Source organism: Eurosta solidaginis, chromosome 3 (genome assembly GCF_040869045.1).
Source record: "Eurosta solidaginis isolate ZX-2024a chromosome 3, ASM4086904v1, whole genome shotgun sequence".
Classification (NCBI taxonomy): domain Eukaryota; kingdom Metazoa; phylum Arthropoda; class Insecta; order Diptera; family Tephritidae; genus Eurosta; species Eurosta solidaginis.
Genome location: NC_090321.1, coordinates 75,346,802 through 75,372,325, shown reverse-complemented (window position 1 = coordinate 75,372,325; position 25,524 = coordinate 75,346,802). Strand labels below are relative to the sequence as shown.

General features: G+C 38.4%; 1 protein-coding gene and 2 long non-coding RNA genes across 8 annotated transcripts in view; 2 read left to right on the top strand and 1 right to left on the bottom strand.

The window, feature by feature from the left end:
- Positions 1–25,524, top strand: part of POSH (Plenty of SH3s) — a 196,615-nt gene that overhangs the window by 51,385 nt on the left and 119,706 nt on the right. The window lies entirely within an intron of this gene.
- Positions 13,548–14,698, top strand: LOC137243978 (uncharacterized). The gene is made up of 3 exons (XR_010950706.1): positions 13,548–13,925; positions 13,986–14,079; positions 14,137–14,698. It is a non-coding gene; the product is annotated as an uncharacterized lncRNA (long non-coding RNA).
- On the bottom strand, positions 21,431–22,430 carry LOC137243979 (uncharacterized). Its single transcript, XR_010950707.1, has 3 exons — positions 22,295–22,430; positions 22,090–22,234; positions 21,431–22,030 (listed from the first exon to the last, which is right to left on the bottom strand). It is a non-coding gene; the product is annotated as an uncharacterized lncRNA (long non-coding RNA).

Below are 25,524 nucleotides of genomic sequence, written 5' to 3'. Positions count from 1 at the left end.
GCGAAGTGGATTAAAACCCAAATAGCAAAAATTGTATTTTACTCTAAAACAGGATTCCCAGGAGTAGTGATTAGTATCAATGGGACTCACGTTCGCATAATTTCACCTATTTTGTCTGCATCCGAACTGCGGCCAGCCTCGTCCAACTTCGGAATGTCGCTCCATAAAGTTAAAAATTTATTCAATGTAATCCTTCGTTTAAACGTTGTTTTATGAGCCCGTGCACCATCTAACTCTTATCAAAGGTGGTATCGAAAGACGCGTTTCGATCTCCGTTTTTAGGATTCGAAAGCGGAAATTAAAAATTTTATTTCTATCGAAAAACACTTACTTAAACCCACAAAATGGCCCGGGAGGCTCCGAAATATGAGGCCCGATCCACAGTTTTTTTTGCACAGAACATCTTTCTGCGTTGGCGGCCTTTGGCCGCGTTTTGTAAAATAACCCTGGGTGGGTTTAAAGCCTTTCTGCATTAGTGTGTACAAAAAATCTGGCAAAATACAACAACCACATGAAATTAGATTTTATTAGAAACAAAATTGTTAATTTTTGTTTTCGGACTCTTAAATCGGAGGTCGAAACGTGTCTTTTGATACCAACTTTGAACATTTTTGTTAAAAATTAGGTGGTGAACCGTCTTGTAAAACGTTACATTTTTCCAAAACAACTGCAAAATTGTATGAGATAACTGCTAGTAATCAGTTGTAAGATTTTGACGTCTTTGACAACTACACCAACACAAGGTTGTAAACGGCAATGCCACAAAAAGTTGTTAGACTAGACAACTCAACCGACATTTTTTTTGACAGGTTGATTTGTAATCCGTAATACCAAATTGCGAAATTTCAACCCAACCAGAGTTGAGTTGTAAACGGTAATAGGGGCATACTTAAATTTTCAGCTACCAACTAAACTCAACGGGCGCCTGCTGACAACGTTGGAGTAACATGTAAGTGCTCTTAAATTGTTTCTCTTATAATTTATAACCTCAGAACGTTTATATATATACATATATGTGTATGTAATATCTTAGTGAGAAGGAAAGTAACATGAAAACGGAATGCATACTTGCGCACATTATTGGAGTGATCATGTTAAGCGGCAATTACCCACCGACGTGTGCCGAACGTACGGACGTTTGTCGTACCAAACACGTTTGACCGAACCCTCAAGCCCGTAGGAATCAATGTGTGCGTCTGTGTACATGTACATAACATATTTGTGTGTGTATTGTTTACAACAAAGCACTGTTGCCATTGGCCAGTTTGCATGCATGCTTATGGAAACATCAACTTTTTCAAATTTAATTTTTGATATTGTAAAAGGCCGGAATAAATATTAAATAAGTATAAATAGATTACATATTTATAATCTGCACTTTTACATAATTATTTCGAATTATTTTCACAATTTTTCAAACTTTAATTAGGTGTTTTTGCATAAAAGTGCAAACGGTCAAAAATTAGCGCACAAAAGTTTACTAGGCAACTCTGTCTAGTGAGAGAGCGATCAGCTGACACGTTCTTACGGAAAAAATCAAAATTGTTTTGATTTCTACGTTCCGGGCTACGTACGTACGGGCGTTGCACGTCGGTGAGTTTTCGTTTACATTGCACACTCATAAGATAGGTCGTGTCAGCTGACACGTTTTTGGTACGTACGTTCGTGAGTAACTGCCGCATTACTCTCTTTCAGTTTTACATAATTTTCCATATTTATGCTTTACTTGAGAGTTATTGTGGTTGTCACCGTAAAATTTTAATTAACCTTATTAAAAGGTTTAGATTCTAATTAGAATCCTTTTGTTTGAAATTTTCCTTCTTAACCTTGTCATTGCCCTTATAAATGTATGTTACGGATAATTCGCACATATCAATCAAATTAGAAAATAGATAGGTTGTTGAATTTGAAGTATGTTTAGCATTAGGAATGTACTTAAACGCAAATTATAGATACATTTTGCGATAAAATTGGATCATTTTGTGTTTTTTTTGTGTCGAATTTCTTCTTTAATCTTTTAATCAATAAGGTTTTTGTATTAAGCTGGGTTGATTTGCATGGACAATAGTTAACCCATATCGCGCCATCGATTTTTCGATAGGTTTTGGGCACAGGAAAAAAAGTTCCACTAAGCGTACACAAAAAAATAATTTTCGAGCCTGCAAAATTTGAGTTTTTTGATTTTTTTCCTTGATTTTTAAGGTTTTTTTCATTACCTACTTAAAAAATTTTCATTTGATTTTAAAATTTTCATGTATACCCTGTCCGACTCAAAATTGTTCGCTAAAAACTTTGGTGATAAGTTTTTTGAAAAAAAAAAAGTTTTTTGGGTTTTGAGGAGTGTTTTGGTGAAAAAATTTATTTTTTCGCCATTTTTTGTTTTAAGGGTTTCTTCAGAAACGTGCAAAAGTGTTGCCGATGAAAACTAATTTGTCTCATAGTTCCTATCCCACTATGCGATAAACACGTTGGCATTAACAGTTTTTAAAAAAAAATTTTTTTTATACTCAGTTGAGCAGAGCTCACAGAGTATATTAAGTTTGATTGGATAACGGTTGGTTGTACATATATAAAGGAATCGAGATAGATATAGACTTCCATATATCAAAATAATCAGGATCGAAAAAAAATTTGATTGAGCCATGTCCGTCCGTCCGTCCGTCCGTCCGTCCGTCCGTTAACACGATAACTTGAGTAAATTTTGAGGTATCTTGATGAAATTTGGTATGTGGATTCCTGGGCACTCATCTCAGATCGCTATTTAAAATGAACGATATCGGACTATAACCACGCCCACTTTTTCGATATCGAAAATTTCGAAAAACCGAAAAAATGCGATAATTCATTGCCAAAGGCGGTTAAAGCGATGAAACTTGGCAGATGGGTTGAAGTTATGACGCAGAATAGAAAATTAGTAAGATTTTGGACAATGGGCGTGGCACCGCCCACTTTTACAAGAAGGTAATTTAAAAGTTTTGCAAGCTGTAATTTGGCAGTCGTTGAAGATATCATGATGAAATTTGGCAGGAACGCTACTACTATTACTATATATGTGCTAAATAAAAATTATCAAAATTGGATGAAGAACACGCCCACTTTTTAAAAAAATTTTTTTTTAAATTCAAATTTTAACAAAAAATTTAATATCTTTACTGTATATAAGTAAATTAAGTCAAAATTCAACTCCTGTAATGATATGATGCAACAAAATACAAAAATAAAAGAAAATTTCAAAATGGGCGTGGCTCCGCCCATTTTCATTTAGCTTGTCTAGAATACTTTTAATGCCATAAGTCGAACAAAAATTTACCAATCCTTCTCAAATTTGGTACGGACATAGACTCTATGACGGTAACTGTTCTCTGTGAAAATGGACGAAATCGGTGGAAGCCACGCCCAGTTTTTATACACAGTCCACCGTCTGTCCTTCCGCTCGGCCGTTAACACAATAACTTGAGCAAAAACCGATATATCTTTACTAAACTTAGCCCACCTACTTATCTGAACTCACTTTATCATGGTATAAAAAATGGCCGAAATCCGACCATAACCACGCCCACTTTATCGATATCGAAAATTACGAAAAATGAAAAAAATGCCATAATTCTATACCAAATACGAAAAAAGGGATGAAACATGGTAACTGGATTGGTTTATTGACGCAAAATATAACTTTGGAAAAAACTTTGTAAAATGGGTGTGACACCTACCATATTAAGTAGAAGAAAATGAAAAAGTTCTACAAGGCGAAATCAACAGCCCTTGGAATCTTGGCAGGAATACTGTTAGTGGTATTGCATATATAAATAAATTAGCAGTACCCGACAGATGATTTTCTGGATCACCTGGTCCACATTTTGGTCGATATCGCGAGAACACCTTCACATATACATCTAAGGGCCACTCGCTTTTAAAAGCCTCATTAATACCTTTAATTTGATATCCATATCGTACAAACACATTCTAGAGTCACCCCTGGCCCACCCTAATGGCGATATCTCGAAAAGGCGTCCACCTATAGACCTAATGCCCACTCCCTCTTAAAATGCTCAGTAACACATGTCGTTTGATACCCATATCGTACAAACATTCTAGAGTCATCCCTGGCCGACCCTAATGACGATATCTCGAAAAGGCGTCCACCTATAGACCTAATGCCCACTCCCTCTTAAAATGCTCAGTAACACCTTTCGTTTGATACCCATATCATACAAACACATTCTAGCGTCACCCCTGGCCCAGCCTAATGGCGATATCTCGAAAAGGCGTCCACCTATAGACCTAATGCCCACTCCCTCTTAAAATGCTCAGTAACACCTTTCGTTTGATACCCATATCGTACAAACACATTCCTAGCGTCACCCTGGCCCACCCTAATGGCGATATCTCGAAAAGGCCTATAGAACTAAGGATTACTCCCTTACTCACCCATATCGTAAAAACATTCTAGAGTCACCCTTGGTCCACCTTTATGGCGATATTTCGAAAAGGCGTCCACCTATAGAACTAAGGATTACTCCCTTTTAAAATACTCATTACCACCTTTCTTTTGATACCCATATCGTACAAACACATTCTAGAGTCACCCCTGGCCCACCCTAATGGCGATATCCCGAAAAGGCGTCCACCTATAGACCTAATGCCCACTCCCTCTTAAAATGCTCAGTAACACCTTTCGTTTGATACCCATATCGTACAAACACATTCTAGCGTCACCCTGGCCCACCCTAATGGCGATATCTCGAAAAGGCCTATAGAACTAAGGATTACTCCCTTTTAAAATACTCATTACCACCTTTCATTTGATACCCATATCGTACAAACACATTCTAGAGTCACCCCTGGTCCACCTTAATGGCGATATCTCGAAAAGGCGTCCACCGATAGACCTAAGGCCCACTCCCTCTTAAAATGCTCAGTAACACCTTTCATTTGATACCCATATCGTACAAACAAATTCTAGAGTCAGCCCTGGTCCACCTTTATGGCGATATCCCTAAATGGCGTCCATCCATAGAACTATGGCCTACTCTCTCTTAAAATACTCTTTAATACCTTCCATTTGATACACATGTCATATAACCACATTCCAGGGTTACCCTAGGTTCATTTTCCTACATGGTGATTTTCCTTATTTTGTCTCCATAGCTCTCAACTGAGTATGTAATGTTCGGTTACACCCGAACTTAGCCTTCCTTACTTGTTTGTTTTTGGGCCTTGTTTTGGTCGAAATCGATATTTTTCATTTTCAAGGCTCCAAATCATTTTCTATGTATGTTTCCGTTAGACCCACCAATAAGTATACCAAAATGATCAGGGACGAGCTAAGTTGATTTAGCCATGTCCGTCTGTCCGTCCGTCCCTCCGACCGTTTGTTTAAACGCAAACTAGTCCCTCAATTTTTGAGATATCTGGATGAAATTTGGTAAGGAGGCATATTTTGATAGGCGATTTGACATTTGTCGGAATCGCCTGGATCGGACCACTATATCATATACCTCCCATACAATTGATTGTTCAATAAGAGGGTTTTTGCCATTTCTGCCCCATTTCTGCCTCATTTTAACAGCTAGCAACATCAAATTTTACCACAAACTTCGTATTGGGCATAGATTGTTGTATGAAAAAATCATCAAGATCGGACTAAAAATCGATTTCGACAAAAATGATGAAAATCCTCTTACCTGAACAGTCGGTTGTATGGGATATATATTATAAATATGTCCGATCTTGATGATTTTTTCGACAACAATCTATGCCCAATACGTAAGCTTGTGATAAAATTTGATGTTGCTAGCTGGTAAATGAGGTAGAAATCGGGCAGAAATGGCGAAAACCCTCTTATTGAACAATCGATTGTGTGGGAGGTATATGCTATAGTGGTTCGATCCGGTCGATTCCGACAAATGTCAAATCCCCCATCAAAATATGGCTGCTTACCAAATTTCATCAAGATATCTCAAAAATTGAGGGACTAGTTTGCGTTCAAACAAACGGACAGACGGACATGGCTAAATCAACTTAGCTCGTCCCCTGATCATTCTGGTATACTTATTGGTGGGTCTAACGGAAACATATACATAGAAAATGATTTGGAGCCTTGAAAATGAAAAAAATCGATTTCGACCAAAACAAGTCCCAAAAACCAAAAAAAATTTTTTTTTTTTAAAACTGTTAATGCCAACGTTTTTATCGCATAATTTTAAGTGGGATAGGAACTATGAGACAAATTCGTTTTCATCGGCAACACTTTTGCACGTTTCTGAAGAAACCCTTAAAAAAAATGGAGAAAAAATAAATTTTTTCACCAAAACACTCCTCAAAACCCAAAAAATATTTTTTTTTTTCAAAAAACTGTTATGGCCAAAGTTTTTTAGCGGACAATTTTGAGTCGGACAGGGTATACATGAAAATTATATATTAAATTATATATGTATATAAAAAAATACGAAAATTTTAAAATCAAATGAAAAATTTTTAAGTAGGTCATGAAAAAAACCTTAAAAATCAAAGAAAAAAAGGTAAAAAACTCAAATTTTGCAGGCTCGAAAATTTTTTTTTTGGGTATGCTTAGTGGAACTTTTTTTCCTGAGCCCAAAACCTATCGAAAAATCGATGGCGCGATATAGGTTAATAAATCGACCCAGCTTAATGTGTATATAGGCTTAATGTGTATATAGGCAATTTAATTGTATGATATAGGCTAAACTGAAATTTAAAGCTAGTTTATGAATTATTTGCAAAATAAGTTTAAACTCTATATTAATAAATGAATAAACATGTAGTAGATTTATCATGGTAGGTAGGTAGGTAGGTGAAATGGCTGCGACCCTGGTCGCCCAAGTAGCTATTTAAAGCCGTTTTGATGCCATATAACTCGTCTAAAACCTACGAAATGTTACGGTCAATGTATTACAACCAGCCAGAGTTGTTGATAAAATTAAGAATATTCGGGATTGCTATCACAGATAGACCTCTGTGGTCTTCTACAAACGGGGTTCCAAGGAACCTTAGTCGGGCTCTAGCTAGAGCCGGACATTTACACATAAAGTGTTCTACTGTCTCCCTGGCACTTGGATCTTTGCAGCTTCTGCAGTAGTTGTTGTTGTTGTAGCAATGTTTCGCCCCACCTAAAGCTGCGACCGATCACAAATTGTCATCAATATCCTCTAACGGGAGTCCAAGGAAACTTGCTGTTTCGACAGGGGTGGACCATAATGAAAGGGGTGTTAGGGGCGTTGGTTCCACATTACAATTAAAGAGATGGTTGGTGTCATGTGGGGACACATTGCAAGCGGGGCATACATTTTGTATGTCGGGGTTGATTCTGGATATGTAAGAGTTTAACCTGTTTCAGTATCCAGAACGAAGTTGAGCCAGAGTGACTCGCGTTTCCCTGGGGAGTATGCGTTCCTCTTCCGCAAGTTTTGGGTACTGTTCCCCGGGGTACTGTTCACCGGGCAATTCCCGGCATTAAGGGTCGACGCCTGTTTGTCGAGTTCCCCAAGGACCTGCTTGTGTTTTTTTGCTTCATACGGCTGAGTTCTCAGGTAACGTATTTCCTCAAAATGCTTACGGAGATGACTCCTTAAGTCCCTAGGCGGTGCTGGCTCATCAATCAGATGTCTTTTGGGATGCCCAGGTTTCTGGGTATTCAACAGGAACTGTTTGGTTAGCATCTCATTTCTCTCCCTGATGGGGAGTATTCTCGCCTCATTATGTCGATGGTGTTCTGGGGACATAAGAAGACAGCCCGTGGCGGTTCTGAGCGCAGTATTTTGGCAGGCCTGTAGCTTCTTCCAGTGGGTATTTTTTAGGCTTGGCGGCCATATAGGGGACGCGTAGCACGCAAACGGCTGGCCAATTGCTTTGTATGTGGCGTATGAGCGTTTCTTTGTCTTTTCCCCAAGTACTGTCAGCAAGGGATTTGAGGATTTTATTACGGCTCTGGATTTTCGGAACAATTGCGGCTGCGTGCTCACCAAAATGTGGATCCTGATCAAACGTCACACCCAAGACAGTCGGTAGCGTAGTGCCATCCACGTGGATGTTCAAAATGGTCGACATTTGAGACGTCCAAGTTGTAAATAGGGTCGCGGATGATTTAGTCGGTGATAATGTCAGGTTTCGCGAGGCGAAAAAACTGGAGAGATCAGGGAGGTAGCCGTTTATTCTGTTGCAAAGCTCATCGATCTTTGGGCCCGGGCCTGTGGCCATTATTGTGTAGTCATCGGCGTAAGAAACGATAGTAACTCCTTCTGGTGGCGAAGGTAGTTTTGATATGTAAAAATTAAACAAAAGTGGGGATAGGACACCACCCTGAGGCACCTCTTGTTTAATTATTCTTGGCTTTGATATTTCGTTTCTGAATTGCACCGATGCCTGCCGACCACCCAGATAATTTGCGGTCCACCTTTTCAGACATGGGGGAAGGGTAGACCCTTCCAGGTCTTGCAGTAACGTACCATGGTTGACCGTATCAAAAGCTTTTGATAGGTCTAGCGCTACGAGTACTCTTCTATGTGGGGCTTCTGATTTAAACCACAATTTATCTGGGTGATAATGGCATTTAGCGCGGTGGTGGTGCTATGGAGTTTTCTAAAGCCATGCTGATGACAGGCTAGCTGCAAATTTGTTTTGAAGTGAGGGAGCAAAATGGCTTCCAGCGTCTTGGCTACTGGCGATAGGAGAGATATCGGACGATATGACTCTCCTATGTTAGCTGGTTTCCCAGGCTTTATTAGCGGGACCACCTTGGCCATTTTCCATTTTTCGAGTATAACAAAGGTGAAAAGAGACAGGTTGAAGACATGTGCTAAATATTTGAAACCCCCTTTCCCTAGGCTTTTAAGCTTCGGCATGGCTATGTCGTCAGGGCCCACTGCTTTGGATGGTTTAGCAAGACCTATGGCATCCTCAACCTCTTTGGCGGTGATGGTAATTGGTGACACGCTGAACTTATGGTTACGTGCGTGTCTGTTGGCCTTCCGTATATTTTTGTCGACCGTAGAATGCATTATGTATTGTCGGCAGAAAGCGCTCGCTCATTTTTTCGCATCCGACAGCACTTTTTCGCCAAAGGCGATGGAAACTTTGTCATTGTGCCTAGACGGATTCGATAGGGACTTTACAGTGGACCAAAGTTTACCTACACCGGCATAGAGGTTACAACCGCTTAGGTGCTCCTCCCATTTCGCCCGCTTGTGTTCATCCACAAGCAATCTGATGCGTTGGTTTATATCCCTTATTTGGGGGTCGCCGGGATCGAGCTGTCTTATAAGGTCACGTTCTCTCGCTAAACTTGCGGCCTCTGCCGGGAAGTGGGGCCGAATTTCGGGAATTCTACCGGTGGGAATGAAACGAGCCGAGGTGGATTCAATGACCTTGCGGAAAGCACGCTCCCCTTGGCGGGCATCAGTTGGGATAGGGAGAGCAGCAAAGCGGTTGTCTGTAAAGGATTTGTATTCGTCCCACTTTCCTTTTTTAAAGTTAATGAAAGTGCGTTTTTCTGCGACGATGAAGTTGGCGGGACGCTCGAGCGAAATAAGTATAGGCAGGTGGTCGGATGCCAATGTTACCATCGGCTGCCAGTTGACGCAGTTTACGAGTTCTGCGCTCACGATTGAAATATCCGGCGAACTGTGACAGCTTCCTACCATACGTGTGGGGGCACCTCCGTTTATAGTGCAGAACGTCATTTCTTCTATTTGATCCGCTAACATCTCACCCCTACTGTCCACCCGCAAGTTTGAATGCCATAGATCGTGATGGGCATTGAAATCGCCTAAGATAATGCGATTGTTTCTAGTGAGTACGCCGCTGATATCAGGGCGGTATCCACTGGGGCAACAGGTGACAGGAGGGATGTAGATGTTGATGATTTCTAGATTTGCATCGCCCGACCGGACAGATAATCCTTGACGTTCTAAGACACTGTCCCTGCGGTCGATGTCGGGATCAAATATATGATATTGCACAGTGTGGTGTATGATAAACGCGAGGCCGCCTCCATTTCCGCTCTTGCGATCTTTTCTGTGGACATTATACCCAGAACAGGTCTGCAATGCAGATCTTGCTGTGAGTTTAGTCTCTTGAATCGCATCAATGCGGATGTTGTGCCGCTTCATGAAGTCGACTATCTCCGTGATCTTCCCAGTTAATCCATTACAGTTTAACTGCAGAATTCTGAAGTGCATAGGGGGAGACGTCGTCACTCTGGGAGTAAGTGACGGGTGACTACGCCTGGTTTGTGGAAGGCCAGAACGCGATTTCTGTTGAAGCCCTCGGACTAGACGTTCTTGGGCAGGCATTGAGGTACCCGGTGTATTTGGGTATGCGGCCTAGCAACATGGCGCAATGAAACCCGTCGGGGGGTTGCCGTCGCGGAGACCAGAACATCTAGGAAAGTGGCACCGTCCATGGCAGGAGCTGCATTGGGCGGATGTCGCAAACGTATATATTCTGTGCTGGCAAACGGTGCAAAGGGAGGTAGGGACTAAGAGTCTGTTTCCCTGACCTACACAATTGCTGCCGGAAAAGAGGGGGAAGAAGACGGGGGCAGGGCTGATGCTCGGCATTGCTCCCGACTCTACTACGGAGATTGTAGGTATGAGTGGGAGCAGCCGTGTGAGTTGGTGGCGCCGTGGGGCGCGAGCAACAGCGGGTACTGGTTGTAGCTTGCTGAGCAGCGGGGCTGCTGGAAGGTAGCGGGGCGCTAAGGCGCAGACTCCGGGACGTACTAGGACGTGGACAGCAAGGAGCAACAAAAGATTTATAGAAGTTACGTGGACGCCTGGTTTTGGGGTCTAGCCCAGAACAACCTGTCCGATGCAACCATCCCTTACACGAGACACGCTGACAAGAGTATGACCGTCCTAAAAAGATTCTTTTCCGGCAGATGCAGCAAAACCATTTCTCAGGACCGGGGTCAGGAGACGGACCCGGATTGGGTTCGATACCTTCCCGGAGCAAGAGAATATGGAGCAGTCCCGCTGCAAGGAGCTGCTGGGAGGATGACAATTTGTGGGAGGGACGCAACAAATTAAATGGCAGTCCTTGGTCGGGAAAAATCCCGAGTCGCTCCGGTACATAGAACCGACGGCCTTGGGAAGCGTATTCTGCAGTAGTCGTTATACGGAATGCCCATCTTTTCCGCATGCGTACCTACTGCCCAATGACTGGTGCAGACTGTTATCAGTTTGCGTGTGTTGGCCCTTGATTTGTTCAGAAGACTTCTCGTCCTCCTTCCATCATAGTTTGGCCAATTGCATTTTGATATTGCACAGGTGGTGATGTTATTCCACTTTGATTTATCATGAATCGGTACTAAATTTTTATTTATAAACAGGAATGTGAGGTAAAGTAAGCTTTCGGGCGTTATGGTTTGGGTTTCGGATTTTTGTTTTTGCTTGTTGCAAGTGTTGGGTAGGAGGAGAGAGAAGCGTATTTATTGCTTCTGCTGTTAGGGTGGCGCATTTCCGAAATTTTCCTTATGTCCGTCTGTCCGTTAATACTGGGGAGTTTTTTTGGGGTTAAAGATTTTTTTGGATTTTCTGGTTCAATTTAATACATATGTGCATGATTTTTTTTTGTGAAATGGATAAAGCTTGTACATTAGTGGCAAGCAAGAACCACCCCAATCCGGCGAGCTTAGACCAGGATAATAATAGCATGTACGTTTCTCCGCGTACAAGGCCTCGTCAGAGGTGATCCGTACTTGTTGTAGTGTCATTTATTCATAGTTTCATCACACACTCTTTAATACCTTCCATTTGAAACCCATGTCATACAAACATATTCCAGGGTTACCCTAGGTTCATTTTGTTAAATGGTGATTTTCCCTTTTTTGTCTCCAAAGCTCTCAGCTGAGTATGTAATGTTCGGTTACACCCGAACCTAGCCTTCCTTACTTGTTTCTATTACATTGCATTTCAGCGTGGATGAACCACGCTTCAGGACAATTTGTCCAAAACCGAGGCAACTTCACTGATGTGGCAAAAATTTCATTGTTATTTTGATTCTCATAAGGATTTACAAGATCATTTTGAAGATTAGGATCTTGTAAATCAACAAGTGAAAAATTTCTAATATGATTTGGTTTAGATGAATGTCTTTCGTGTGGCGGTGTATGATACATATTTAATGAATATTAAAAAATCTCTGAAGAAGGAGTTAATAATTTTAAAATGTAAATATATATATGATTATTTTAAAATAAAATATTGTAATGTATATTATTATTAAGTGTATAATTAAAATATCTATTATATATGTTTACAACTTGTTTTAAATTTGCTTGATTTTTTAATATTTTAAATTGCGCGCGCTCCTTTTAATATTGTATAAAAAATTCGCCTTCGCCACACTTCTGAATTAAATTTTCTGTTTTCTTCTTGATTGAATTTTCGTGGTTGCAATTGATTACTCATAACTAGTTGGATGATTGATAATGAGATTTGTTGAAGAGATGCATACGACCGTAATTTCAATTAGATGATCGCTTTTTTATATTTCAATTTTAATTTCTTATCAATATGTTACAACTTTACTCACTGCGTTACCAACAGAGCGATGAGATATGTGCAATGGCTTTTGTTGATGACTTTTATTGCAATGGGTAGATGGATATAATGTGTGTAGATGTTAATTATAACATAATTTCAATTGAGCTCAATGAATGTGTCATAAATGAAAATACATATCCATAACAATTTTGACCAATAAGCTTGAATGCCGTCATGAAAAACTGATATTGCTGCTTCTTGTCTCTACTAAACTGTATTATCTGTTGACTATTTTACTCAAATAATTAAATAGATAGCGCAGACGTCATACACATCACGAATAAATGAAGACGCTAATTGAAGTTTAATAGTAAATTAAGCTTTCTTGTAAAAACACAGTTTTTAAATAACAGCCAACAGCAAAAGTTGATTAATGCTATTCCACATTGATAATTTAATAGAACACTATTCAAATAATTATTAACTTTAACTACAAGGACGAAAAATGCATACTGCTGACGAATTCCAAGATAACAAACACCGACTTGAGGGCTTCCACAACAACAGTAGGAATACAGTTTTTTGGAGTTGTTGATAATATTGATTTATATTGTTATTGTAGATGTTCTTAAAATATGCTTTTTAATGCTGCTTATATTTTGCACAACACTGTTCAATATTTTTGGTTTTTAAAATTGTTCTTTTTCCTGGGCCCGAATCGCCACATACGATCACGGATCGAAAACTATACGAAAGACAATTACGTGATACGTCAGACGTATGGGTCGATTGGCATTACCACATAAGAAAGCTATCGTATCGTAATTCATTCTCAGTTCACAATAGATTTTAAGGTCCACATCACTGTGGATTTTATTTTTATGTCACAATAGATGTGGAAATGTCAAAATATTTAAAAATTTTAATAAACACACGAAATTCCAAAATGGATGTGCACTCACTTTTCTAGATAAGTTCAAGCGATAGTGAGGAAGATGAAACAGTAGCACGGAGGCTACTTAGAGATAAAAGTGATCCTTTAGCTTTACCACAAACTGCGTAAGTATATGACAAACAAAGTTTTACAAGTATACAAAAATGTGTGTTTTGCAGTTTCTTGAAACGATTTAGATTATCTAAAGAAGCTTTCCAGTTTGTACTTCATGCCTTAAATTTGAAACAGTCGGATGCAAAAGCGGTGCCTCCAGTTCTACAGCTAGCTGCCACACTTTCTCTTCTAGGAAGTGGCGGGTATCAGCAGTGATTATTTGGTTGGAATGTGCCAGAGCACTGTGTCAAAGATAACATCGCACGTTATTCTCGAAATGGAGAACAAGTTGTGTCCACAATATATACAATTTCATATAAACGAAACTTCGGAATGCAAGTAATGGTTTATGGATAAATACAAAATACCTGGAGGTAGGCAAACGTTCAATTACATTTATAAAATAAGTTTTTAATTGAATATCTATTTTACAGTCATCGGTTGCATTGATGGCACACACAAAGACCATCTGTGGATGAGCATATGTACTTTAATAGGAAAGGATACCATAGTATCAACGCCATGATAGTGAGACGTTGCTCATTTTCTTTATTCTTTGTACTAACTATATAAATATTTTGGCAGATATGCGATCACACCTATAAAATTTTGGCAATCAACTGTCAGTACGGTGGTGCTGCTCATGATTCCTTCGTTTGGAGGTATTCAGATCAACGACGAGTATTGCAAGAGCGGTTTGAAGTTAATAGGCGGAGCAATGCGTGGCTTTTAGGTACGACAGTGTATGCTTTGTGGTTAATATTACTATTATAATGACAATTTTTATTTCAACGGGTGATTCTGGCTATCCACTAGAGCCGCATTTAATGATGTGTACTCAAAAGCAAGATGTATCATCGAACGTGCCATTGGTATTTTTAAAGGACGTTGGAGAATTTTAGGGTATGGTAATAGGGGTAGATACCATCCTACAAAAGTGGCACGATTTGCCAATGTGTGCGCAGCTTTGCATAATATCTGCATACAGTTCAAAATTGATTACAGCATACGAAGATATGAATCAGACCAAATCAGCGATGTTGACCCAGGCGAAGCCAACTATCTTACCACAATTGGTCAAACAATAAGAGACCAAATAAAACACTCTCTAATTAATTCCACGTAAACGTTAAAAAAACGATTTATAAAAGCAAATGAATTCATTTAATTGTTTTTACTAAGTGCTAAGTATGTATGTTAAAATTAGAAATAAAATAAATGAAATGACTATTCGTTTAATTGCTTAAAATCAAAAAAATAAAAAAATTCAGATACAAACTTGTTAGAGCTAACTTAAAATTTTAATTTCTTCTTTTTCTATTTACACTTATCGCTAGAGACTCTAATTCTAAATTTTGGATTCGTAAATCAAGTGCATGTGATTCTTCATGCAGTCGATGCTTCTCCTTAATCGTCAGCATCCTTTCTTGCACTTACAACAACCTCTCCTGCACCTGCACCAATCGGTCAATCTTCTCCCCCAAATCGCGCTGAAAATCATATACTCTACACAAATTTTGTTGGAGCAGGGACAATTTTTCGGCACTCTTACTTACTCGCCGTGGAGTATTGCACCGAGAGGTTACACGCGGTGTTGGGGTAGTAACCGACCTAGATGGACCAGGCAAAGCGCTGGCTGATGGCTTGGAAAGCTCCTCCCACAGTCTGTTGGACGTTGCTCTACCTTGTGCGGAATTGGGAAATTTATTTTTCGCCAAGTTCGTGGGTTCCGCCATAAACTGCGCCACACACCTTTTGGTTTGGGTTTAGCTTGTTAAAATAAATAAATGTTTGTATGGTGAACCCCCAGGGGGTTCCAGGGGGTGTGCCACTGGCATCGGTGGGTCGGGCCTCCAAAGTTAGTGGGGGTCGGGCATACATTTGGACTCGATTGGAGCACTCTAAATGGGTCAAAGTGGGATTTTTCAAAACATCAGACATCAGAATTCGTTTTAGAGGTATGGTTCCTTCGGCAAAGTTTCTTATTGATCCCTAAAATATGATTTTCACAGAGCAATGGGCGATTTTTTTGCTTCCCCACAAATCGACCCGCCCTAACGTTCACGTATGTAGTAATCCAAAAAAGTGACATTTTACTTGACGGATCGTACGATCACGTATGTCATAATCCGAAAACAAGTTTTTACGTGACGCGTTATACGATCACGCATGTGGCGATTCGGGCCCTGATTTTAGGCGCACTAATTAATTACAATAATTTGTTGTAGCACAATTTTAGGTGTGATCGCCAGTTGTAGTTTACGATTAAATTCTTTTTATAGAAACGTATTTTGGTTTAAGTTTATTTCAAATCTTTTTGTTTAACAAAATTTCAAAGAATGACAATTTTTGATGTTATAAAATTCAACATTGAAAAATAACATTTAGTACATATTGAAAATTATAAAAATTTGTAGACTCCTTTATATGTGAACAGACCCTAATTGTGATCCATAAGATTATCTAAGTGTTCATTGTTATCGATTAGTATATAAGCAAGTACGCATCGTTAGTTTTAGAGTTGTGCTTTTTCGTTCATTTCAGAGATTCGAATCTTTCGTTGTTTTTTCTGATGAACGAACAAGTTGTTCTTTTTGTTCATCTGTTCTTTTTTTTCAAGCAAATTTGATCACTGCTGCTCGCACCCGCGAAAAAAGCCAACAAGTATAGATGGGGGTGTGTATGCAGCCGTGCTTTGTGTACGTATTTAAATGAGTAATGAATAAATAAGTTAATATATGTATGTATAATTAACTTCAAAAAAAGTTACAAATTTCGGAAGATCCAGGAAATTGAAAGAGTACAGACACAAATTGTAAATATGAACTTTTCAAGTTTAATAAATGTAATAATTAGTTTCTTACAAAACATGTTTTCCATACATATATTGTTGTAGCAGTGCCACACACAAAGATGTTCACACATATCTTTAGTGTAATTGGCATCATCGACATTCGTGCTCACTGTGAATTTCTGCGTATGTATGTATGAATTTACAATGTTCGCGAACGAGAAGAGAAAAATAATAATATTGGATAAAACGAACTAAAAGAACCGAAATCGAAGATCTAGTTCACTTGTTCAGTTGAGAGACCCGGTCAATTGAACAAGTTCAGAACGAAACGACCCAACTCTAGTTAGTTTTAAAAAAATAATAAAAGAAACTGTTCGCTACCACACGAGTTTGTATCGTGTATTTATATATCGCAAGAAAACCAAGCCATCCCAGCTTAAAAGCTTCAGGTGTGGGGTTTATCCCAAAACGCGCTATAAAAAGTACATTATTAAATTGAAATAATGGTTTATACCAAGCAGGATTACGAAAAAATGCTCCGAGAAGTTGGAGTGGATTTTCCACCAACTGCCACGATGTTCCAACTAAAAAAATGGTTAGCGAAGTTGTAGGAGATATTAATCTTGATAATAATTCTGATTATGGTGATGCTGCCGATATTTTGGATGATGCTAATCCAGATATAAATGCTAATCGTGATGCTGCAATGCCGAAAATGTAGTTGCTGCGGGTGCCGGAAATTCTGCCGAAAATGTTCATAATGATGCCAATGCTACGGCCAATAATGCCGAAACCTACAATGCTGCTGAGGCTGATTTAGAACGAGAATTGCGAATTTTTACCAAGCAACGCCGAGTTCTCGAGTTGAAGCGCCAAATAAATGAAGTAAGCTTAGCGACTAAGCCACAGCGCTCAGGCCAGTATGTCGACATTGAGCATGCTCTGCCCAAGTTTAGTGGCGATGATGCTAGCCAACCAGTTCGCAATTTTTTAAGAAATTTCGGGGATGTAATGGATGCGGTGAATGCCGATGACCGCTTACGTGTTTGAGTTTACGACGTTCTTTAGAATGGACTGCAAAAGTTTTCCTTCAAACCACCACAAGCTTGAGCTATGGTGATCTTGTACTTGCTTTGCTATCTGAGTTTGACATTGGTGTAAGTCGCCATGATGTTTATAGAATGCTTATGCAACGCCATTGGAATCACAAAAAGGAAACTCTTCATTGTTATATTTTGCACATGCAAGCTCTGTTCCGTCGAGCTGATATTAAAGAGGAAGAGGTAATTGGTTTCATACTGAATGGGATCCAGAAGAGAGTAGCCAACATACAATTGCTGATGGGCGCACGCTCTATCAGTGAGCTGAAGACCCTTTTTAATCGATACGAACGAAAATACTTATTGTCTGTTGCTGTTATGAAACCGTCTACTCCACCATGCCTGCTGGAAAAGTTGTTACAGAAACTAAATCTACTTTGGAATCTGCAGAACAAACAGTTGTTCGTGCTACAACTGTTCATCATTTGGGCATTTGAAATTGAATTGCCCGTATCCAAATCGTCCAGATGGGTCGTGTTTCCGCTGTTGGAAAATGGGGCACGATCATCGGTCTTGCCCGAATCCCAGGAAGATATTAACAAAACCCAGCAAAGAAATTAAGCAAGTCGCAGGGGTTTCGGCTGAGGATGACTAATTCAGCGGAGCCTTGGGTGCATTCAATTTAGTGAGTATTAAGTTCAAAACTAAAAGTGGTGACGTTACTACAGATTTTTTTTGTCTTTTTAACACCCGTAGTCTGACTAATTTTATCAGATATTCTTGCGTTCCTGAAGACCTAATTGACAGACCAGAATCGTCTTATATCTCACGATATGCCGGTGTTGGAGGGAGCAAGTTACGTATTATAAATGAATTTGAATGCCATGTAAAATTCGACTCTTAAGTTTAAGAAAGTAAAATTTCATGTCATATCCGACGACTGTATGGTCATACTTGTCACCTTAGGACGCAGTTTTTTGTATTCAATTGGTATATTTTTAAGAAAAATGAAGTTACGTTATAGTAAAGACACTTTGTTGCCAATGAATAAAAAAAATTGAGTTTGAAAAATAATGAAGTTATGCTTTCGCTCCATAAATTGGGAATTAGCCTTAATACTGAAAACATGCTAAAAAGATTTGGTACAAAAGTAAATTCATTGTCAGACTGTAGTGACTTTTTCTCACTGAATTGGAAAAGATTATTGATGCTAATTATATTAATGCTGATAGTTTGATAGGAGAACCTTTAGATTACGAGATGAAGATTCACTTAACCACTGACGTACCCTTTCACTCTTCTCCGCACCGCCTGTCTTATGCAGAACGAAATAAAGTACAAGTAATTATAGACGAACTGCAAGCAAATGGGATAATACAACCTAGTAATTCCCCATATGCTTCGCCGATTGTACTTGTGAAGAAGAAGAATGGCGATACCCGTATGTGTGTTGATTATCGTACATTAACAGCCCAATTCTAAACGAAAATTCCGTGCTAGTTTTTTCCCTTCTCCCATTCCTCGTATTCTAAATAAAAATTCCTTGTGAGTTTTTTCACTTCTCCCTTTCCTCCTATTCTGAACAATGTTCGAAAAAGAGGAAACCGGTTATGGGAGAAAAGTAGGTATTCAGCCCAATTCTAAACGAAAATTCCGTGCGAGTTTTTTCCCTTCTCCCATTCCTCGTATTCTAAATAAAAATTCCGTGAGAGTTTTTTCACTTCTCCCTTTCCTCGTATTCTGAACAATGTTCGAAAAAGCGGAAACCGGTTATGGGAGAAAAGTAGGTTATCAGACCAATTCTAAATAATCTCGCGGAATTTTGTTCTCGCGGATTTTTTTATTCCCGCGGAAAAATTCCTCCAATTCTGTTCTCCTAGGTAGGTAGATAGAACAATAATTGGGGAATAGGAATTTCGAATTTTCGAAGTCAGCTGTTTTGTCAATTGAAATTTCGTTGCACATTTCTTATTTTGTTTAAAAAATTGAAAAGTTTAATTATTGTTGCAGATTTGTTGGAAATTAAGAAATAAAATATAAACATTGCACAGTATTTATTGCATTTCATGTGGTATTCACTGAAATGAGTAATGAATTAGTGCCACAGCAACATCAACAGCGGAACATAAGAAGAAGACGGCCGCATAACACAAATCTGCCGGAGTTGCCTGCTTTCATTCAGCAAAGCAATTTTCTGGCGGCCAAGTTGAGTTGAATTCGTCCTTCATCATATGCCAAAATCTATTTAAGCCTTATTAAAAAATACTTGCGCAATTTCTGGATGGCTGCATCAAATTTGTATACCAAGAGCTCTACCGTTGCTTATGATATACTTTTCAACTTAAAATAAAGAATATTGTGGTTGTAGTTTTTGTTGTATTAGAAGTGAGAATATTGTGGTAGAATATAAATACATCTTTTAGTACAAATTTGTACAAATAAGTGTTCTTTCTTAAAATAACCAATTTCCTTTAACTATTTTGATGCATTCCCTTTAATTTAACAAGTAAAAAAACTCCTATGAAATGGCAGAGAAATCTCCCTCTCCTTCACATTCATAATACCTACTTTTCTCCCATAACCGGTTTCCGCTTTTTCGAACATTGTTCAGAATAGGAGGAAAGGGAGAAGTGAAAAAACTCACAAGGAATTTTTATTTAGAATACGAGGAATGGGAGAAGGGAGAAAACTCGCACGGAATTTTCGTTTAGAATTGGGCTGATTATGAATGTGAGTGAGAGGGAGATTTTTCCTTCATTTTAAAAGAAATTGTTCACTTGATAAGCTGAAAGGAACGCTTCATAAAAATGTAAGTAAATTGTATTTTTTGAATTGAAAATTACTTATTTTATTAGGTATGTAATAAATAAAATAATATTCTCTTATATTACTCTTGATTTCAGGTCTAAAAGTACAAATAAGCAACAGATAGAACTACTAATCGATTTGATGCAAAGTCATCCGGAAATTGCGCAATGTTGTTTTAAAGGAGGCAAAGAAGCCTTACACAGATTTTGGCGTACAGCTGAGGAAGAGCTGAACTCAGCCGGACCACCAGCAAAATGCATTGCAGAATGGAAAAAGGTGCTTATTTTCATGAAAAAGTTGTATACATACAAGCTGACTAAAACTTATGTGTTCTAGGTGTGGGGTGATCAAAAAAAATACGTGCGTCAAAAAGCAGCGAACAACCATAAGAGTTCCAGAGGCACTGGCGGTGGCCCAAATAACGAATACAAGTTTTCCACAACAGAAAGGGCAATATTTGAGTTGATCGGTATGAAGGAATCCGTGGAGGGAGTGGAAAATAAATTTGTACTGCCATCTAGGAAGAAGATATTGCAGCAAATTGATGGCAACATTCAAATTGAAGATGGAACTACAGTTAGGGAAAGTGGTGTTGTGGACGACATTGTCCAAGTGAGTGAATGTGAGTTAGCTAACGGATTTGAGGAATTGAGTGAGACTGTGGTAGGGATTGATTGTGAGGTATTGCATGATGACCCAGTTATTAGTGTTTGTATGAATGAGAGCCCCCCAAATGCTTTGATTGAAAGGCCCACTTCCTCAAAAAGAGTGCCATCTAAGAGATCTTCCTCTGACATTCTTCAAGAAGAATTGTCAATTCAACGCGAGCTCTGTGATACCATACAAGGTGCATTGTCAGATTCCACTGATCAAAAAGAAAATATTAAAAAAATATATAGGGCGATTGACAAAATATATGCAATTAATAAAAAGCATTATATGGAAATGGAAAAATTAAAAAAAAAGGAAATAGATGAATTGAAAAAGCATAATTTAGTAATGGAAAATCTTATGCTCCGCCAGCTAGAAAAATAATAGAAAAATACCTAGTCGCATGACACTTGTATATAGCAAGCTACCTGAATTTGAGATTTTTTTAATAGTCCTTTTAATATTTACTAAAATATAAGACTAGTAAATTTTTTTAATATGAATTATTTTTTATTTTATTTCATAGTAGTATTAATATCAGTATTATACATTCTTACGTGAACTATTTTTATTTTGTAGACTATAATATTACTTAATTTAAGACTGTGTTATGACGAGCAAAAAAAAAACTATTTGTGATATTTCTATTTTTTGTAAGAAAATGAGACTGAAACTCTTTAGTAGGAATTAAGTAAAATGTACTAAATTGTGATACCTGAATTTAAAGGCAGAAAAAATGAATTTAAAACAGAAAATAAAATATTAAACTCAAAGTATGTGTTTTCATTCCTTAAAATTTATAGCGAGCTTCCAATGTTGTTTCGTATGTTTTGCGCTGCGTTCAAATACTGAGGCGAAGTCAAGGGTATTAAATCTTGATTTCTGTTTTGAGTTGCCTGCTCTTCTGTGGATTGTACTTCTGTCATATCTGTGTATGCCTTCAAATGTATGCATATGTTGTGCAGCGCGCAGCACACGTTTACAATTTTTGCTGCTTTTTTTGGAGTGTAATGTAATTCTCTTGCACCAAGGAGACACCTCCATCGATTTTTCAGCACCCCATTGGTTCGTTCAATAATGTTGCGACACTTCGAATGGGCTTCATTAAATTTCATCTGTATAGAGCCTTCGTCGGGACTCCGATGTGGTGTCATAAGCCATGGTTCTAAAGGATACCCGGCATCACCTAGTTTAAAAAGTCTTATATCAATACAAATATTTACATTTTGAATATTTTATTATTACACAGTAACCAAAAATTGGCTTCACGTTGCAAATACTGGTCTTCAAGGTGAGTTCTCAATTCACTCACATTCCAAATAAAGGAGTCATGCGAGGCACCGGGATGGGAAGCATCAACGTACCGAATTTTCAGCTCATCGTCACACATCTAAGAAAATACAATGCCATAGTCAAATATATTTCAATTGAACTATTATAAATAGCTTACCAACATTACATTTAAGCTGTAGTAGCCCTTCCTATTGTAGTAGAGATGCTTGTTTTCCGCGGGTGCGATGATACGGACATGAGTTCCATCAATGCAGCCGATAACACTGAGAATCCCATGCTTCACGTAAAATGCACGTGAAATTCTTCTTCTTTCGTCGCTGCTCATTGACACACTTATCCATCTTTCGCACAGTTCACTTTCAAAGGTCTCAACGACTTCGTCCAGAGCTTTGCTGAAGGTGGGTTGCGCTAATGAAACGTCCACATCTTTTCCGATTCCTGTTTGATACCCACCTTCAGCAAAAATTCTTAAAACTGCACTCAGTTTCACAAGCGGCGATATCGCAAATTGTTTTTTCCGATGCCGTGTGTGCGATGTGAGAAATTCCAACAAATACCGAAATGCAGGTTTGTTAACCCTATAATACTTTTGAAATCTGTAAATTCCAGAAATTTAATGAAATATAAAAGCAAAACAGAAGATGTTCTAATACTTACAACGATTGTGGCAACTCCAACGGATTGGTACTATTGCGCAACCTTCTTCTTATAGTCCTCTGTTGGTGTTGCTGGGAACCTTCTTCATCAATCATTTCGTTCACAACCATATGAAATGCAATACTATTAATTTTGTATGTATATTTTTCTTTAATTTACGATAAATTCGTCAAAAGACACTAAACTTTATTTTCTTAAACAAAAGCAGAAATGCGTAATGAACTGTCAGATGGTACAACAGCTGACTTCGAAAATTCGAAATTCCTATTCCCCAATTTTTCTTCTCCCTAGGAGAAAAGAATTGGAGGAATTTTTCCGCGGGAATAAAAAAATCCGCGAGAACAAAATTCCGCGAGAATATTTAGAATTGGTATGATTATGAATGTGAGGGAGAGGGAGATTTCTTTGCCATTCCATAGGAGTTTTTTCACTAGTTAAATTAAAGGGAATGCATCTAAATAGTTAAGGGAAATTGGTTCTTTTAAGAAAGAACACTTATTTGTACAAATTTGTGCTAAAATATGTATTTACATTCTACCACAATATTCTCACTGTTAATACAACAACAACAACAACCACAATATTCTTTATTTTAAGTCGAAAAATAAATCATAACCAACGGAAGAGATCTTTGTATATTTGATGCAGCCATCCAGAAATTGCGCAAGGATTTTTTAAGAAGGCTTAATTAGATTTTGGCGTATGGCGAAAGGCGAACTCAACTCGACGTGGCCGCCAGAAAAGTGCTTTGCAAAATGAAAGCAGGCAACTCCGGCGGATTTTTGTTATCCCGCCGTCTTCTTCTTATGCTCCTCTGTTGATGTTGCTGTGGCACCAATTCATTACTCATTTCAGTGAATACCACATGAAATGCAATAATGTGCATTGTTTATACTTTATTTCTTAATTTCAAACAAATTCGCAACAATAATTCAACTTTTTAATTTTTTAAACAAAATAAGAAATGTGCAACGAAATTTCAATTGACAAAACAGCTGACTTCGAAAATTCGAAATTCCTGTTCCCCAATTTTTCTTCTCCCTAGGAGAAAAGAATTGGAGGAATTTTTCCGCGGGAATAAAAAAATCCGCGAGAACAAAATTCCGCGAGAATATTTAGAATTGGTCTGTAAATAAAATAACAATCAGAGATAGTTATCCCCTGCCACTGGTTGAAGATTGTGTAGAGTACTTGGAGGGTAAAAGTTCTTTTCCATACTTGATCTCAAGAGTGGTTTTCACCAAGTTCGTATGTCTGCTGAATTTATTCCCTATACAGCCTTCGTAACTCCGTCAATATGAATATAGTAAAATGCCCTTTGGATTAAAGAATGCCCCTGCCGTATTTCAGAGATTCGTTAATAATATATTCCGCGACTTAGTGGATGCGCGCTAGGTAATCATTTACATGGACGACATTTTGATTGCCACATCGACTAGGGAAGCACATATATGCTTATTAAAGGATGTATTAGGGAGGATCTCTGAGCAAAAATTGCAGTTGAACCTATCCAGATGTAAATTTTGTCACGCCGAAGTTGAATATTTAGGTTACTTGGTTTCTTTCGCCGGAATATCTCTCAGTGAGTCTCACATTACCAGTATTAAAAATTATCCAGTGCCTAAGAACCCAAAGGAATTGCATCGGATTGTTTTCTTATTTTAGACGACTCGTTCCGTCTTTCTCCAAATTGGCGAAACCACTTCAAGATTTGCTGAAGAAAAATGCCAATTATGATTTTGATGATAGGTGTATGTACGCTTTTAACGAGTTGAAGTCCAGGATTACTAGTAGGCCTGTTTTAGTAATATATAACCCAAATAGAGAAACGGAACTTCCTTGCGATGCTAGCTAGCACGGATTTGGAGCTGTTCTGCTCCAACGCCAGGAAGATGGTAAGCTTCATCCCGTATCTTACTTTTCAAAGACGGCCTCTGCTGCAGAAACTCGATATCATAGCTTCGAACTTGAAACTTTGGCTATAATTTACGCTTTGCGACGGTTTCGGGTTTATTTAGAGGGGATTCGTTTTAAGATTGTCACTGATTGTAACTCTTTAGTGATGACTTTAGAGCGCAAGCAAGTGAATGCCAGAATTGCTCGTTGGACATTGGAGCTTGAAAACTATAATTATACTATCCAACATCGCAAGGATTCTCAATTTTGTGATTTTCCGGTCAATTTATTTATAACATTTACTAATGCTTACTTAGGCTAGGCTACTAATGGGTCGTCTATGGGTCACGTTGATGCTCTTAGTCGTTGTCATCTTGCCGCAATTGACGTTGAAGGAGTAGAATTTATGATTCAAATTCCACAAGAGCGGGACGACGGCATAAAATCTATACGATCTCGTATTGAAGTAGCCGAAGTTGAGGGTTTCGATCTGAATGACGGTCTACTATATAAAATTGGGGATAATTCCGAAATGCTTTTGTACGTCCCAAGTGAAATGGAAGATAACGTTATTAGACTGATGCATGAAAATGTTGATCATCAGGCTTTAGACAAGACTTACCAGAAAATTAAAACGTATGTATGTATGTATAATTTATTCAGTCTATGATTAAACAATCTTACAGACTAGAATACAAAAGCAAATAAATACTTAAACAAATAATCAACTGAAAACCACAACGAATAACGTAAGTAACATGACTAGCGAAAACAAAAGATAAAAAGATAATGCAAGTAAAGATTATAGGAACTCTTGCAAAGTTGCCTTGAAGA